The sequence below is a fragment of the Aptenodytes patagonicus genome, chromosome 3, assembly GCF_965638725.1.
Source record: "Aptenodytes patagonicus chromosome 3, bAptPat1.pri.cur, whole genome shotgun sequence".
Classification (NCBI taxonomy): domain Eukaryota; kingdom Metazoa; phylum Chordata; class Aves; order Sphenisciformes; family Spheniscidae; genus Aptenodytes; species Aptenodytes patagonicus.
In genome coordinates this window covers 62,010,229-62,027,384 of record NC_134951.1, presented here as the reverse complement: position 1 = coordinate 62,027,384, position 17,156 = coordinate 62,010,229, and the positions used below count along the sequence as shown (strand labels likewise).

Below are 17,156 nucleotides of genomic sequence, written 5' to 3'. Positions count from 1 at the left end.
GGCGGGGAGAGAAAGGCGCGCTTTTCCTGAGCCGCTTCGCAGGCCCCAGCATCCACCCACCCGCCGAGGTGCCGGCAAGCCCTGTCCTGGAGAAGGGGTCTGTCTTTGGGGCCAAAAAAAAAAGCCGAGTGTGGCGTATTTCTTCGTAAAGCCCAAACGCCAGGCTCTGCCTCTGGAGAGGAGTTTTCTCAAGGGCAGTACGAAAACAAAACAACCGATTTTGGAAATTGAGGTTAACCAAAGCTTTTAGATCCATGGGAAACTGAAAAGCCTGCAAACATCATCTGCTGTTTCCACGCTGCCAGCATGCAGGCTTCTTCACCCAACCCCCAAAAACCAAAACCCACTATAGTTACCAGAAACTCCATTCCCTTACATGTAATTTCTTTTTAACATCTGCAAGTGTGAGCTTACGGCTCGTTTATTTAAGGAAGACAACCTGCCATTAAGAATTACACTGATGAGCTTGAACACTGTAACAGTCCAGTTCTGAAAAGGTATAAAAATAAAGGTGACACCAATCTTTTCTTTTTCCGTTAGCAGTCATCCTGTTTTCCCCAATTACTCTTACAATTATTCAGCATGAAGCAGTCACAAAATAGGTTTCATACAGGCAGACTTTTATGCATAATTGAGGCTCTACTTGATCCTACCACGCACTGGGGGTTGACTTCTGTAACAATACATTGCTATTTTTAGCCTGGTTTCTTCGGTTTATGTAATGATGAATTTTCTGAGTGTCCCCAACTAACCCTGTAACTTTGAATTGATTGTCTAAATATAACTCAATTTGACAGAGGTATCGAAAATGTCTACAAGTTTCACAAAAATGAAAGGGACCAGAGCTTGAAACTTTTATAAGAAGTTCTCCCCTAATAACCAATTCTGTGCACCCATTTCTACTGTCTAGTAGAGCAAACCAGAAGTTGCTTCCAAAATGTGCTGCAGAAGACAGACTGTAAAAGAAAAGGAATTTGCTGAGATACATGAGGAGATGATAAAAGAGTCACATTTGTTTCAACTAAGGTATTTTGTTGAGCTCAGTGGACGCTGGATAAAGCACCCCACCGCCATACCTTATCCCAAACCCTGGAATCACATGCGTTTTAACACAGGCTAAGAGAAAAAAAGCTGACACAGTTTTCCTGGATCAAATACGGTGTCAGAGGAAGAATGGAAGATCAAGCAAAACAATACAAGAACTTGTAAAAGTATTTATAAAAATATTGCTGGTGAGTTACTCCCTCATTTTTCTTCAGGATCTCTAAAATATTTTCTGTAAGTAGCAAATGACTAGTCTGCACAGTATTAAGACATGACACTGCAAATTCTCACAGACTGCCCCCTAGCTCTATTTAAATTAAACTACAAGAAGATAGAGCAAGTCACTGTACAGCTTGGAAGATGATCTTGGAGCTAGGAGTACCAGAACTGCTGTAACATTTGGACAACGCCTTTTGAGATTTTTCTTAGATTATTTCCATAAAAACATTATTATGGTGAAAAAAGATATAAGAAATATAAACTACAATAGTATTTTTCCCCCCAGAAAATCATTATAATCTAAGAGTTAAGTAACCATTCTGACCATACATGGAAATTAAACATAAAATAGCAAAAGACCGTGCATCACCTTTTTCTTCCCTTTCCTCTCCACCTCCCTGAAACTGGGATGATGTACATTTTAAATCAGGCTAACTTAAGGAAGAAAAGCTGATGTCAAGACTTTCCAGATCAAATACACCATTGAGGAAAGAAAGGAGTGATAAACGCACACATTACACACAGTTATAAATATCATTTACAGCTTCTGTGCAAATCAAGGATTTTCACTACTGCTGAAGCGTGTACCCCAGGTACTAAAGACAATTTGTACTTACCATTATATAGCGGAAACATACCCAAATAATATACTTCCAGTAAATTAGCACATTACTTTGATGTTATTCTTACATAGTAAGCCTACTGTCACACATCAATTAACATGGCAAATTAAAGTAATAATAATACGTAATGTATTCATATGGAACAGACAAGTTAATTTCATGCTGCTTGACAGTTTGCATTTAAAGTAATCGCTCTGATTTTTCAGGTTCCAAAATTCAGCTTTGCATACCAAACTCTGAAAGCTGGGGTACAGTACCTCTAACATCGAATGTTACTCACTTGGTTTTACTGACACACTGCCGTTCCGTTGTGTTAAGTGAAAAGAAACATCAGCCTCTGACATTCCTTCTCTGGCGCTTTTGGGAAGATCATTCTTCTCCAGCTAGCATCGCAGGGATGCAAGCACAGGCACTGGCTGCTTCTGCGCTGGCAGGAGGCTGAATCGCTGACAGTTTCACTGATGCGTTTCCCTATCGGATATAGGAAGCCAGAGAAGAGGCATAATCTTTTGTCAGTGCATGTGACTTGTACAGAAAAGAAAACTATTTCTAAAAATAGCTAGACAGCATATGACTCTCAGTGCTACTTTCCTGGTGGTCTAATGGTCAGCCCCCCTGCCCCCCACAACCTGGGTTCACATCCAGGAAAAGATTTCTTATCTCGGTAAAATTTCTCTAGCACATACATTAGAGTTTTCACTACACTTACGGCTGTAATCAACAACCCTTTCACTGCTCAATAGGAATTTAGTATGATATATTACACATCTTGAATACAGCTTGCTAATTGTCAAGCATGACAGAGCAAGAATTATTTGTTTCTACATCTAACAGTTTCCTAGGGCATGGACAAAACACGTTCACCTGTCCTGCCATCAGCCATGAGATCCCATCTTTCATAGGTTCAGCTACTTTTCTGAAATTGTCGGGGGGAATATTTTGTCTCTATCAGTCAGGCAGCTTAAGAATCAGGGGGCTCACCCCTGCCTTCCTCTGAGGTGTTGCACAACAGAGGCACTCCAAGAACAAACAGTGGCAACGACCCTTCTGTAACACACATCTTCAACACTGCAAATGCAGCTGACGTGGACCTACCCTAGTTTTAACCTAGCTGTCTCAAGTGCTGCTAGCATGACAGCCACGGAAGCACAGAAATCAGTACCTCTCCAAAACCCACCTGAGAAGCACCCAGGGTGGGGAAGCCTATGATTTTAACCACGACACTGTGGACCTAGTGAAGCCTATGAACTCTTTTAAAGCTTGCTCAGTTTCTGCAGTATAGAACCACCTTAATATTCGGTTGGTGTTCCTTGCAAGTTCCAAGTTGCAGGAAACCAGGTCCCACTTTGCCTTTCTCTTCAACAAGGGGCACAGATTACATGCTGGGACCAGGTGACCTCTCTCACCTAACCACGTCCCCCTCTTTGCAGTGGCCTCAGGCCGCAGCGGTGCCTCAGTGTGAGCTGTGCTCTGCCTCCAGCGTTCCACAGCTTCGTCTCCTCAAGGCCTGAAATGCCTTACTCTTACCAAAGAAGCTGCTATCGATACACACATGTGAAATGCAGTTCTTGCAGTATGTAAGACATCAGACTGTATCTACCTCATTGCACAGTAAAATTGCTCAGTTTGGACAAAAGAAAGCTCCATCGCAATCAAGATACACATTTTGTTCAAGCCTGCTACTGTGAAGGGTTTGGGATGAAATGAACCATTGGCTGAACAGGGACTCTGGTGAGACAGAAACCAAACACTCAAACCTCCCGAGTACATCCCTGAGGAAAAGTGGTCTCGGTAAGTTTGTTTTCAGCCTCTAAAGCTTTTAAAGATAAGCTAACGCATATTTGCAGAGTCCACAAGCGTATAGTCTGAAGCTTATCTATCTTAACATGGAATGTTATATAACGCATCTCAGAGCAGAGGGTTTGAGAACTAGAGATATTTGCTTGCATAGAGCAAAACCTCTTATATTATGGACACTGCTTAAATAGGGAAAGTTACTTTTGCTAGTACAGCTCGCAGATCTACTTTGCTCATGAAATCAACACACCAGAGGAAAAACCACTTACGCAGATGTCATCTGCATCGATGGCAGAGTTTGCACTCCTCTCATAGAAACCTTACCAAAAAAACCAAAGTCACAGATTTGTGTCTGTCGTGTGAGAAGGCCCTGGCAGTGCAAGGCAAGTGAGCTGCCAATCTGGCTTCCCTCTGTGGAGCCACGGAATTCCACTTGAGGCAGGCCTTTCCATCGGCTCTCCCCTGCAGACCAAATACCGAACACCGGAGCAGCTGTGGTCTTTTTCTTTCCACAGCCTGCCTGAAGAGGAATTAAGACGGAGCGGAGGAAAGCGCCACCAGCACGCACGTTTCTCCCCTCCCGGGAGCCGCCGGCCGGGATTTGCAATGCAGAGCGCTTGGCTGACCAGGCCCTGCCTGCAGCCGTTACAGCAACACCCCGTAGACAGGCTATCTTGTAAGGAACAACGTGAACAAGCAACGCGAAATGAGGAAAAATAACCCCGCTCGGCCCCGCTCCCGCCGGGGGCTGCCACCCACCCAGCGGCCGGAAGCGGCGGGAGAAGCCCCGGCCTCCCCCGCGCCCCGGCGCCTTCCTCCTAACTACCCGCCATCTGCCCCGGCCGCGCAGCTCTTGCCTGTCGCGCTGTGCGGGGCACACGTGCTCCCCCTCCTGCACCGCCGGACTGACGGCAGGGCCCGAGGCTCTGTACCGCCCGGCCTCCCACCGCCATCCCGCCTCCCGCCCACGGCGAGGGCCCCTCACCCGCCTCGCCTGAGGCGTCCCCTCTCCTCCCCACTCCGCCGCCGCTCCCCCCTTCCGTGGGGTGGAATGGAACGTCCCTCCCTACACACAGCTGCCTCCGGGACTTGGTACTACCCGGAAGGGGGGAGCACAAAGAAGAGAAACCAGCAACGCAGTAAGACTCGGGGGTGTGGTTATGTGAGTTCGCTCTTGAGGAAGAAGTTGCAAACGATTCATAGAGGTCCCTGGTGGTCTAGTGGTTAGGATTCGGCGCTCTCACCGCCGCGGCCCGGGTTCGATTCCCGGTCAGGGAAAGACTTGTTTTTCTTTTTCCCCTCGACCCTGGCTTTTTCGGATTCTCTCCGACCCCTCGTTCTGCTTTCACAATTCAGGAAGCATCCGGCCGGCTGCTGTGCCAGCCCGAGGCGTCGGCGTTGCTGCCCAGCAGCGAGTTTTAAGACGCACTTGGCAGTTAGGAGGAGTCATGCATGAAGGGAGTGTGCAAAGTCTCAGCGCCCTGTGCAGGCGCGGGCAGGCAGGGGAAGCCTGCCCTGTTGTAGCATCTGTCTGGAAGTCTTCCCTTCACAAAACTGCCTACGGACACCCCATGCCCACCCATAGGGTTTCTAGGAGTCAGCAGAGGGCTGCTGAGCAATGTCTGCCTAGAGAGGCACAGGCAGGGCTGTTGGCCAGCACTTAGAAACACCATGTCTTCCTTTTTTTTTGGCTGCTCTGACTGCTAAGGGTGTTCCCACAGCTTTCTCCCCACAGATGAATGGTCATTTGGTGCCATCATGAATCTTTGAGCCATGGCAGGGGGGACGCCCTTAGCTGTCACTGGTGTGCTCATGCCTCTCTGACCGTGTTGTTTCCCCCAGAGCAGGTGGGAAGGGTTTGTCCCCTCTGTCCTGGCACGAGGGGGGCTGCAATTCTCCATGGTGTTTGCTCACCTGAGGAACAAACAGACTGTCTCTTTGCAGTGTATTTGCACAACCCCCACCATGCAGGGTTGTTGGGTATATGGTTAGGGGGGCAAGAGAGATCCCAGATGTTCTTCAGGAGGTGGAAAGAAATAACCGGAGAGGGCAAAGGGAGTTTTAATACCTCCCTGTCATTAGCATCTGTCTGGCTCCCTCCTGCAATGAAGCCCTCACCACGCCTTCTCAGCTCCTAAAAACGGTGCGGGTACCCTGGCAGGTGGGGAAGAGAGGGGATAAGAACCGGGTAAAGCCTCTTCCAGTCCTGCAGCAGCAGGGTGCCTCCCCTCCTCCTCCCGGAGCTCCCAGCTCTGTCCTGTAGCAGAGCACATCAGCAGCGCACCCAAACCCACATCCAGGGCTCCAGCAAGAGTTGCTCTTCTTCGCCCCCCACCTCCCACCCCGCCCATGATTTGTGGGGTGAGAGAGAAGGCAGTGGGAGGACCTCTTCCTTCATGTTGGAGCAGCCTGTGGTAGGCTGACCTTGGCTGGCCACCAGTTGCCCACCCAGCTGCTCTCTCACCCCCCTCCTCAGCAGGATATGGGAAGAAAATAAGATGAAAAACTCATGGGTTGAGATAAAGGCAGTTTAATGAAAGAAAGCAAAGGCCATGCATGGAAGCAAAGCAAAATAAAGATTTATTCTTTACTTTGCATCAGCAGGTGATGCCCATTGACTTGCTTAGAAACAGGGCCCCAGTACACGTAGCAGTTGCTTTGGAAGACAAATGCCTTAAAAATTAATCCCTCCCCTCACCCTTCCCTCAGTCTTTATTGCTGAGCACGACTGTCATATGGAATATCCCTTTGGTCAGTTTAGGTCAGCCGTCCCAGCTGTGTCCCCTCTCAAACTGTCCTCCCCGCCCCCCAGCCTACTGGCCTTGGGAGAGGGGAGTGTTGGGGAGAGAGCCTCGATGCTGTGGGAGCACTGCTCAGCAGTAGCCAAAACACTGATGTGTTATCAACACCCTTCTAGCTACAAATACAAAGCACAGCACTATGAGGGCTGTTATGGGGAAAATTAACTCCATCCGAGCCAGACCAAATACACTGCTGCAGTTAAACCAAGAAATATTGGTAATAAATCAGAATAATAAAGTTATCATCTTAGACTGCAAAACAAAGGCTAGCATACCTGGCAGATTATGCTTCAGCAGGGATCCTCCCTGCTGCCAGGAGCAAGCCATGGCCCTTGCATCACCCATATAACTCATTAATACTGGCAGGGCATGCTTTATGCTGGAGTACTTTGCCCTAATGTGAAAACACCACTGGAAATAATGGCTTTGGCTGCCTTTTCCAGGGCGTGCCGGAGACGTACTGCCGTCTGGGCTGCCCTCCAATGTAGACAGGAGCGTCTCATGAGAAATCCCAAGGTCCTCCGCTATATTTTTTATGACAAGGAAGCTTCAGGGGGGTGCAAAAGGATGGGATTGCCTTTGCTTTAAGACAGAAAGCAAACAGTCAAAAGGGCTGTCATTACCCTTTAGATATTAAGAAAAGCTGCCCAATAATAGCTAAGCCCTGGGACCAAAGGATGTAACCTAAGGAATTACTGCATTCCTGTGGCTGGAGGTTGTTAAGAGCGGGCTGGGCAAGCACCTCATCAAGGGTCCCAGACTGGGCCAGGGGAATAGCTCAGTGGGTCTCCTAAGGTCCTGGGAGTCCTAATTTTATTACTTCATCTTGGACTTTCCCCTATAATTACCAGTTTACATGAGTTGCACTGAGATAGCTGTGTGGGGCTCTTAGATTCTCCCCTCCCTCTTCAGACTCAGTGAAATGCCTTACCAGGTTGGTGGAAGAAGTTGCTGTTTTCTACTTCAGAAAATGATGGGTCATTTTAGAAGCAGCTAAAGTGAATTTCTGGTGTTGACTAGTCTCCCCGAAAAGGTATAGGTATGGTTTTGCAGAATAGTAGCAAAAAAAGCATTTCCTTTGGTTTTAACTCATTTTTTGCAGTAATATGTTTGCATGCTCTTAGCACCATGAGTCCAGCTTTAGAGTCATCTGAGAAAGGATAATCATATGTAAGATTTTAGAAACCTGGAAGAAGTCACCAGAATAGCTCTTGCACACAAAGAAAGAGTACAGTTTCCAGTATTTTGCTAGGAATGGAAGCATAGTCTCTGAGGAAGCTACCTAATGGCCTTCCTAACCCCTTTGCAGTCCAACGGCAGACCTAAAACTTGCCCTTGCGCAGAGGACAAATATCCACCTGGCAAGGAGTGGGAACCAGTCCTCTTGCTGGTGTCCTACCATTTCAGGTTCCACTGTAATTAAAGGTGTCCTAGTTTGAGTTGAAAAGACTCCAGGTTAAGTGTTCATCCTCAGTATGGGTTGAACAGTTATGGCAGTTTCTGACTCCCTGTTTCCTGGGCCTTAGATTAACATGATGGAGGGAAGGAACAGGGTACTTCTTTCTAACAGGTGGAAGAAGCATCTTTCCTAGGGTCTTTGTTGATATTTTTGTTTTAAATAATAAGTAACTCATGACACTGGCATGCTGAAGCCCCAGAAAAGGTGGGCTATTTTGCAGAGGACTGGCAGTACAATCAAAGACACATTACAAAAGCAATCTGGCACATGGCTGCACAGGCTAGAACAAAGGTATTTCAAACAAATATAAGATCAATGTGGTGGTGGTTGTTGTTGTTATTGTTTTGTTGTTGGTTTTGGGGTTTTTTTTAAGCATCACATTCTCAAAGTGTGGCTGAATTTGCTTCTAGCTGTGATTATTCTGAGATACTGGATTTTACTTTCATTTCTGTTCTTCCTCAAAAGCTTGACCAATTGCCTTCCATCTCGCAGCCAAGGTTGATGGGAATGCACTGCAGTAGAAATAAAGAAGGTAAGGAATACAATACTTTAACTATAGATCAATTTAAACCAGCAGCTGAGTTTCTGGATAAGACTGTTAATTCTTACTTTCTATACTTTATTGGAAAATTTGGGAACAGGAGCTTTCACATCCAAACTTGATCTTTTATCTCTGGCATTAACTTTTCTTTCTGGTTACCTCCTTTAAGTTATAGCCCTACATTAATTCCGCTTCTTAAGTTTTTTCCAATCTTATATGAAATATCTTGCCTGTGAGTGAACATAAATTTTTTCATGACTTTTACAACCAATAGACTCTTTAGAAAATGAAAGCTCCCAGTTTTTTTCTAAAGGCATACTTTCTACTTGCCCTCATATTTCACTTCTATCTGAAGGGCATACAGTCATGCGGTCACTGGATTTATTCTGTTCCCAGGACGTTCTGGTGGCCACTTATCCCCTTATTTTTTGTTTTATTGCAGACATAAACAAGTACAACTTCATGCTGTCCTCTACAGGGCAACGAGCCTCTGCTTATTGATAAAAATATTGTTTGAATATGCCACGAGGTGGCACCCCGGTCCCGTGTCTGCCACCACCCACCCGTGCCGCCCAGCATGGTCCCTGCTCTGAAGGTTTCAGATTTAATTCTATAGGTTAACATTGTGCCCGTTTAATTCCAATAAGCTGTAATGAAGGCTTTGTATTTGCTGATAAACCCAACTTCATGTACAGATGAAGCTGCTATTAAGCCAAATCATATGCAACGTGTTTCCTTGAGTCTAAGGCTGTACGTGGAAGCTTTACAAGCTGTCTTTTAAACAGCCTTAATGTAGCATTTAAAAAAGAGAAGTTACAAAGGATTATCAGGAGTATGTCTTGGATTCTTTAACACCTCGGTCTCTCTGTGGCATTTATACATTGATGATATATGCCATTACCAGAGTGACGAAGAACCGTGTGGCCGTGGATGTGTTCATCCTCACAGCTGCTCCATCAGGGGCCAGCAGCATCTCTGCTTTTCACCTGTAGATTTTGAACTGAAGATCATGCAGAAAGTCTGTGCCAAAGCAAAGGAGGGAACCAGAATTTCTGCATCCCAGATCAGGATCCCAGGGCATCGTGATCAGCTGGCCAGGGAGACAAGAAGGGTCTGGTTTTGTTCCCTTCTGCACTGATTCACAAGGCTGGTGGACCATGGGAGCAGCCTGTGCTATGACATTAGTGCTGTTGTCACCATGGCAGTCAAAGCACACAAACAAAGCAAAGTGTTTATTAAACTGCTGGAGATGGAAGGGGAAAAAAAAAAAAGATGCTTTCAGGCACAATCCCTTCTCCAGACTTTTTTTTTCCCCCCTCCTCCTATTATCTCTCCCCAAGATCCTTTCTGTAAAATACTGCTGTCTTAAAACATAACTGTAAATCTCTTTCCTAGCTACAGATATGGAACATCTCCTGGACAGTAAGATAAACTAAAAAAACATAACAACCTCATTTCAAATCCTGCTAGGACTGTCCCTTCAGAACTACAGCTGGAAAACTTACTCTGAATCATATTTTAAGATAAATTATTTTGTCCAAACTGAGGCATTTTATTTAAGGTGACGGTAATGAAAGTCCAATGCAGATTTAATTACGACACACAGATCTAGATAATACTACCCAAGGACCATTTTCCAAAAAGTCCTTTTACAGGAGCAATTGCCATGTCCTATTAAGAAGTGCTCTGATCATGAAATTATGAGAGCTCTGATCCTTTTAAATGCCTGAACTTTTTCACTTACACGCTGAAAATCTGCTTTCTAGACCCCTTTTATTACTGCCTTGTGTCTACAGTCAATCATTACCTTCTGCTTTTCCATGCTTTGTTTCCCATGTGCTCTTTTGATTAATCACATTTTAGTAAACTGTATTGACAATGTTATTATGCTGTGCCTAATCTTTGTCTTGCTGGCAGGAAAACGGAGCTGGGAGGTGCCAGCTTCCCCCAAAAGCAGGAAAATAATAACAGGCTATAAATTGATATTACAACACATGCTCTGGCTGGTGGTGCTGCCCGCTGCGTGTAACAGGGAATAGCAGTGACCCAGGCGAGGCCAAGGCGACTGGTGGAGCGTGGCCACGGCAGGGTGCCTTCTGCAGCTCTGCTGCCAAGCGGCTATGCACTCAAACTGGCCCCGCATCCTTTACAAGGGATTTTTTTGACATAAATGACAACTCTCTATTCCATAAACGGCATAATCGGTATTGTGTAAGCTGCAGTTCTGCGCAAGGGATCCAGCAAAATATATGAAAGAAACAGGAATGATCTTCCCCTCTGTTCAGATAAGAGACTGCCTGTCTAATTGTAAGAGGATGAAGTTTTGCAGTATATGGTCTTCAGTTTGTTCCTTCTCTACCCGAAGCTGGGTAGAAAGTCTCAGCTTCAGATGTGTTTGGACAATGGCCTCAGGTCAATCGAAATGGAGCATCTTGATGTAGCCTGCCGGGTGGTTTTCATCCCTCCAACCACACTGCGCTCATCTCCCCTTATGTAAGCAGGCTGAAGCTGAGTGTGAAACACATGCGATGACGAGCACGAGCTCCTATCACCGTGACTCCACTGCCTGCTGCAAGGCTCACAGGGAGCCCTTGTGTGCATGCCAAACACAGTTCTGAAGTGCTCACCTCTGGGCTTCCCACCATGACCTCCTGCGGTCTGTGTTTGGTGAGAAAGGAGTGATGGGGGCTGCTGGCGGCTCTGGCTGTGAACGCAGGCAATATGCAACAGCTCGCTGCGATATGCCGTACTGCCACACTTCTTCAGAAACACAGAAGTTTAGAAGAGGCTCCCGTCACCCCCTGCCTGTCTGCTTTCTTGGTGACTGCACTCCATTGCTGGGCTGCTTGGAGTGGGTAGCTCACGAAACACGCCGCAGGCAGTGGGAGCGGGCAGCCGTCTGCCTACAGGCAGGCAAGAGTCACCTCGCCCCAAGCACGGCAGCGATTCCCCCGTGACAGCTCAGCACAGCAATACCCAGAACTAGTGTCCTCTGCTTATTCATTCCCATCATGTTGGTGTACTTACAGGTACTTCAGTGCTTTTGAAAACCAGGTATCTTAAAATCTTTTGTACCTACTCTCTCTTACAGTTTGCTGATCCTGCTTTAAGAGTTAAAAAATGAATGTTTAAAAGTAATGTAATAAATCCTGCTTCTCCTCTGGTCATACAGTTTGAAGGGTATTTGTCTTCCATGTCATCCCTTATGCCATCAGAAATTTGCCTCCCTCACTAGCATCTGGGCTCCAGGACAGCTACTACCTTCTATTAACTGGAGGCTCACGGTAAGGACCAGAAACTCTAGTTAAGGGTGCTCACAAGATGAACATGAGTGTGGAGACAATCTTTCCCCTGGAGTCTGAGGTCTAATTAGGGAAGACCAAGGACAAGAAACTAAGTAACACTATTCCCACTTCACAGGTGGGCAGCCAAGAAGCAGACTAACGCACAGTTGTATTTTTGACATATTTAAACAATGAAAAGGAGCTTGACACCTAAATATTTTTACAAATCAGATAAATGAGAATGCATCCTCTAAATTTTTGGTCCTGCAGGGGCTTAAAAGCACGAATAACTTTATTTATATGAATAGTCCCACTGAAGAGAAATAGTTCCTCTGTGTCCCTCAGAGGGACATCCTTAGTCCATCTGCAGGATCAGTCCTTAAGTGCATATTGGTGCTGAAGTATCAGACTGATTTTGAAAAGCGGCAGGGAAGCCCCCCTTAGCTGAAAAAGTCATGCACATCAACGGTAGCTAAAAAATACCTCTCTAACATGCCCAGCTTTTCTTCCCTTAAAAGGTTATACACAGAAAAGAAAGGGCTTTATTTCTCTTTTTTGTCTCCTGTTTCAACCACAGGCACAGAAATACCCCACTGCAAAAGCTGGGCATATGGGCAAGCAGGTTTTACATATTTACATTGAATTATTACTTCTCTATTGTTTTGTTGGTGGCTACTGCTATTGGGCATCCTTGGGTTTTGACGGTCACATCAAAGGAGCTGCTCTGGCGTGAGAACCGGTCAAAGAGAGCCAGATAATTCATGGATTTATTACTGAGGTTGGTTCCCATGATTGTCAGTGGGCAGCAGCCACTGCTGTGTCGTAATCTTCATTCTCTTGGTAAGGCACATACTGCCTTAAAAAGGTTTAATGATCCAATAGTGATTTACTAATGGGAATCTTTATTGTGGGTTTAGCAGGCCTTGAAGGAGGACAGGGCGGCACATGAAGGTCAGTTTTCAGCAGTATCGAGAAACGTTTTTATTTGTTTTGTTTTGTTTTGTTTTGGGATTCCTGTTTGTAGCATTTTTATCCACTAACTGCAATAATAAATGAAGGGACAAAGTCATCGTAGCTGGGCAGGTAGCAGGCCCGTGATAACAGGGGGAGGGAAGGAAGCAGACACCAGTCATGTGATGGCGGATCACGGCTGAAGACCTGAGGCAATGATCAAAAACCACACACTTTGGCCTTTGTGATCGACGGAATGAAAAGAGCACTGCGAGAGAGACTGGGACAGCCGGCTGAAACCGCAGTCTTTCGCGGTGGTTGCAACCCGTTTGCCTTTCCTTTCTGTCGGGAAAGCGGGGAGGGGGCTGCCCGGTGGGACGGCCGCCCAAAAAGGGGGCAGGGGAGGGAAAAGGCGAGGAAGCGGCTTTCCCTACCCAGAAGGAAGGAGATGCTCCTCGTGCCCGAGGAGCCAGCGTGCCCCGCCGCCGCTCCCCCTTGCCACCCCAGTGCCTCTTCAGAAAAACAAACGCAAGAAAACCCAAACAAAATAAACTCCCTTCTCCACCAAAACACATTTAGAAAGCAACAGAAGGAGAGGGGGTGGGGAGAGAAACAATGTTATTTTATTTTAAGGCTTGTATATTAAACCCAAGTGTTGTGCTGGGAAGAGTAATTGAAAACTGAGCTGTCCACACACAACAGACCTCATCTTGTTAATCTAGTTGCAAAGGTGTACCTTAAATGCATAACATTTCCTTTTAAACTTCCCGAGGGAGAGTCCTTCTCCTAAAGACAAATAAAGTTACTTGGCTGTCTGATACATGAAAAAAAAAATGGCATTCAGAGTTAAATCAAAACCAAGGGGGGAAAAAGCGTAGGCCTTTAAGTAATTGTAGTTTTGTCTCCTTGGGTTTATGGATTGCCTTGTAGTCATTTATTAGATTTTCACCTACCACACAGTAATACAGAATACTATCTATGGGTATTCTTTACAGGTAAAACACTTTTCTTCACATCTTCCAGTAATATACTCTTTCCTGGAGTAGTGTGTTGATTCCATAGAAGGAGGTCTTGCAGTGTAGCATACATGAAGACCTGGGCAGAGTTAGAATATTTCTCAGCTGTTAGGCGATTGCAACCGCAATTTCAGTGTTGCATCAAGGTATTTTTTGCATCCTGAAGACTTTCCTTTGTAGAAGAGAAAAACGCTGAATATGGACTGTGTGGAAAGCAAAATTAAATCAACACCTCAGAAGGACTTTCCTGTAGAATAAGTAATAGCACTGTTCAGATAAACATCATCTAAAACATTTAGCTTTTCTTTAATTCAATATCAGCAGCTGTAGCTGTAAAAAAGTAGTCTGCCCCTCCAGACCATGAAAGTAACATTTGTAGACACATTTCCTTTTATTTCCCATATTAATTTCCTTTTGCTTCTGATTTTTGAATTTCTAGGGTACAACACTAATTCACGTATCCCAGCTTTGCACTGCCACCATGAATGCAGAAAAAATATCCCTTTAAAAAGAAATTATATTGACATCCTGTTATAATCACCACCACTGCTGCAGCCAGAGCATTAAGAGAAGTTCTGAAGTTAGTGTTGAATGAGCCCATTGCAGGTGTTGACTGGTCTTAGTTTTACAAAATGGGTAGGTGATAACAACACATTATCATCAAATGATTTTGATACTGTTCTGTTGTTTCTTCAGGTGAGAAGGAGGCTGATTCTTTGAAAAAAATTAGATCACGTGAAAATATTATTAAGCTTCAAATCCTATCTCTCCACAGATGATGCAAGATAGAGAAGGAGAAATTCAGTTGCCTGGCCATATGCATTTAGTGCCACTTAAGCAACCTTGGGTTTCCCAGGCGTCTGCACCGGGCTGGTAGAGGTGACACAGGACACAAGGGAGACCTGCACCTTCCAGACTAATAGTTGGAGCCCAGCTTAGGACATGGAAAACATTTAGGCAACTGAATGCCGACTAAGTGATTGTATTTACACATTAATAGCACTTTACAACTTTCAGTAGTAGCAATTCCAGAGGCACCCCCCCAAAAAAAAACCCAAAACCAAACCCCAAACCAAAACACCTCTTTTCAGATAATTATCTGTCAAAATTCTGTTTCATTAGTAAATCAGGAAAGCTTGGGTTTACCCTCTAAGTTGAGATCCCAGCATTTCTAGCACCTGCCTGGTGCTCCTCTGCTTATCATTTCTGGTCACGGTCAGATGTGTTGCTGCGGCCATCCCTTCTGAGACCTTTACACATTAGCTTCCAAAACACAATTCTTTGCTGTGTAAAATGGTGAAGCAGAGGAACAGAGCACAAGTGAACATTTCAGCGTTAAGTAAAATTACACTCAGGTTCAGGCAGTAGCCTCACACAAATGAGGCTGGGCACATGAAGCTTGCCAACAAAGCTATACCAGTTTCTTCATCTTTTCTTGAAGTTGGACAAAAGTACCTGTGACTATTAAATCACTCAGGTCCTCATTTGTGTGATCTCAGGCTAACTGTGCCTGTAGAAGCAGGTGACTAATGAGACTGGTGACTGCAGAGCTGGTAACAGTCCACGCTTCAGTAGTATTTTCTGATGTGGTATCTTCTGATATCTGATGAAAAGATGCTTGTGACCTTTTTGTATTACGAAGAAGAAACTTCTCGTTTACAATGGCCCTAAGAATTTGCCAATATCCACGCCCCAGGCTTCGGTAAATGCCCTTTACTTATCTCATGACAACCCAATTGAAGTATCATCTTTCAGAATAGCTGCAAACAAACATTTTGAAGGCTTACATACACTAAGGAGGCATGAGCATGAACTGGCACCTCCTGGCAGTTGTTCAGGCAGATGTAGTCACAGCCAGGATACGATTATTCTGCTCTGAATATATGCATTCAGCCCTCGGCCACAGTAGCCGGTTTTTCTTCTGGGGCAATACCTAATGCCGGATTTCCTCCACTTGCAGTCAGAGCAAAGGGAGGGCAGGCGGCACCGCCTCCCAGATGCCCGTGTCCTCTCTAGGGTAATCATCTTCTCCCGGTGCTGTGTGACACAGTTAGTCCCGCAGCTAGAGCAGCCTAAGTGCTTTTTATTTGCGCTGCTGAGGGCTAAGGTTTCAAACCTGCTAATGCTGAGTGACAGAACTGGTTTTTAGCTTTTTCCTCTTAAGAAAAACATTCTAGGAAATTGCATCACCTCCTTTGATCCTCTTGGTAACTGGAATTTAAGGTTTCAAAGCCAACTGCTTACTTTTGAGCAAGCAGCCTGATTTGCTTTCATGTGCTATGATCTAGTCCTAAATTATATAAATTACAAATGTTCTTCTTCCTCCAGGTCCATTCATCATTGAATGCAGAATAAAGATAGAAAAGGGCCGAAGTAACGTTGCGCATGCACAGCCACGAGTCCTACCTTTTGGATCTTGTTTATGCCAAGGAAACAGCTTTCCCTTGCTCTGTTTTAAAAATTACAGACTCCTTCAGCTCTGACCTGTTAGCACAGCTACAACCAAAGCCATCAGAAACTATTACCCTCTGATGTCTTTCCAGCAGTATATGTAAAATATGCTTCTTCTCCATTAATTTCTCACTTGGGAAATCTTCATCCGCTGTCACAGAGGTAACATTGCCAACAGAAGCTCAGGACTAAACAGGTATGAAGGCTGAGCTCCTGCCTCATGTGCTGGTCCCTTCAGGTGATTCAGATTAAAAAACAAAACAAAACAAGCCAAAACAAAAGATTACAAAACAAGAAATAGAGGAGACATCAGCAACTCAGCATACATGAATTTGGCCTGTTTTGCGACAGTGAAAATGGGATAAGCCCAAACACAGAGGCTGCACAAATCCATCCATGATGCGTTGTTTCAGGATGCTAAAACAACTATGCTTTCATCTAATCAGTCTCAGAAATGTTTTTTCAAAATTTCTTTCTTTAGAATGGGGCAAAATGTTGCATTTGGGGCACCAAATTATAATGATTTGCAGCACATCAATTAGATTGAAGCCTTTAGGTGGAACCAAGTCAGTGGCTGCCCATTTTTAACATGGTGTGATGCACGGGAGACCTCCTACCAGGCTCTTAGAGGGCAAGTGAATAATTAACAGCTTAAAGTCAAGTAGGGTTGCAACCTGCTCTTTTTCATGTAAACAAAGCCCACTTTTTGTCTACTTCCCAGTTGACTAATGTCATCTTTATTCTTGAAACTGCTCGTACGGAAAGTGAATGGTACCTGAACTGGATGCTGCTAAACGTGCCACTACAGCAGTACAGCATTTGTGTCCTGAACCAAAGAATGTCAAATTCCTCCCCAAACAACAAAACTTCAAAGAATATCAAGGATGATTTACAGTGCAGGGGTAGCAAGCCTTCTTCCCCCTCTTTTGTCCATTTTCTCCATGGGACAGCATGCTGTTCTGGCAGATCA

The 17,156-nt window shown here is 45.1% G+C and overlaps 1 protein-coding gene and 1 non-coding gene across 4 annotated transcripts in view; one reads left to right on the top strand and one right to left on the bottom strand.

The window, feature by feature from the left end:
• The window catches only part of NCOA7 (nuclear receptor coactivator 7), a 105,452-nt gene extending 100,829 nt beyond the window's left edge, over positions 1-4,623 (bottom strand). For 2 of the 3 annotated variants that reach the window (XM_076333533.1, XM_076333537.1), the window contains exons 1-2: positions 4,541-4,623; positions 2,167-2,357 (exon numbers count right to left, since the gene is read on the bottom strand). The gene's annotated coding sequence lies outside the window, so the exon portion shown is untranslated. The remainder of the gene's footprint in view (positions 1-2,166; positions 2,358-4,540) is intronic. The other variant, XM_076333538.1, reaches the window with a different exon arrangement.
• A 266-nt stretch (positions 4,624-4,889) lies between these two features.
• TRNAE-CUC (transfer RNA glutamic acid (anticodon CUC)) lies at positions 4,890-4,961 on the top strand. Its single transcript has one exon. It is a non-coding gene; the product is annotated as a tRNA-Glu (tRNA).
• Positions 4,962-17,156: the final 12,195 nt, after the last annotated feature.